This window comes from Hippocampus comes, unplaced genomic scaffold, assembly GCF_001891065.2.
Source record: "Hippocampus comes isolate QL1 unplaced genomic scaffold, H_comes_QL1_v1.1 scaffold93, whole genome shotgun sequence".
Classification (NCBI taxonomy): Eukaryota; Metazoa; Chordata; class Actinopteri; order Syngnathiformes; family Syngnathidae; genus Hippocampus; species Hippocampus comes.
The window spans coordinates 839125-840273 of record NW_017805481.1 but is presented as its reverse complement, the minus strand read 5'-3'; positions in this window follow the sequence as shown (position 1 = coordinate 840273).

Genomic DNA, 1149 nt, shown 5'->3' with positions numbered 1-1149 from the left:
GGGGGGGGGCTCGAGTGGCTTCGGTGACGCTCCGCCGATGGGGAATGTTGGGAATGCTGGGAATGGATGCCATCTGGGCCAGAGGAGACCTGATGAAATATTGATGTTGCCCTTGCGTGAGTGTGTGCACGTGAGTTTGTCCATCTAAATTGAGCTATGTGACAATCGGGCTAAATGTGACATGATTTTACTCTTTCAAAGAAGTTTGAGCTTGTCTCATGTCGTGTCAAAGTTTGGGTTGTTCCATTACCGGACCGAAGTACCCGCAGAAAACCCACGCAGGTACGGGGGAGAACATGCAAACTCCACATAGGCAAGCCGGAGCCGGAATCGAACTGTGCACCCCTGCACTGTGAGGCGGACGTGCTCACCAGTCGACCATCGTGCCGCCCGAATTAATTACATTCAATGAGAACTAAAAAGTAACTTAAAAGTCATGAGTTCTTGCTCTCGATACTCTTTCTACCCAGCAAAATAGGTTGAGCGTTTGATCCAGCGCGTAGGCTCAAGATTTTGATCCCACAAGGGATAAAAATTATCCTAAATCATTTTATGACCAATGTTTTCAAAGAAGAAGCCACTTTCCCCTACCGGGGTTCACCACAGCAAATCAAACTGTACTCTAAGCCCGATCGCCATCCTGATCATTTGAATCAGACGTGCTGGAGGAGAGAAACATCGAAAGCGTGCCCTCGAAGGACTGGAGACTTCATTTCGCCAGCACTGAAGGATGACAGTCACCGAACGCTCCGTCAGCGTCCCCTTCTTTTGCTTTACGGCCTTGAAAATGTCTCGGGTATGCGTTTTATGCTCACGTGGGCCAGCAATCATTGAAATGTCAAATGGCCGCCGTATTTGCGGAGACTTACTGTCCGCTATGTTATGAATAATATCTGCGGGGATTCAACTCAATCGTGTGAGTCATGGTTTGGCCGGGGGAGGGGAAAAGAAGGGGGAGGGGGGGGGTGTTGTTTAGGGGGGCTTAAGTGGACCTGCAAGTTCAGCTGCCCTCCAGTCAACCTTCCCGGCGTGGGTATGAATAATGCATTCATATGTCAGATTGGTTTTAGGGTGAGAGGGTGTGACGTTGAATCCCAGCGTCAACTGGACGATTGGTGCATTTTGGCCTCGGGGGTGGGGGGGGGGGGG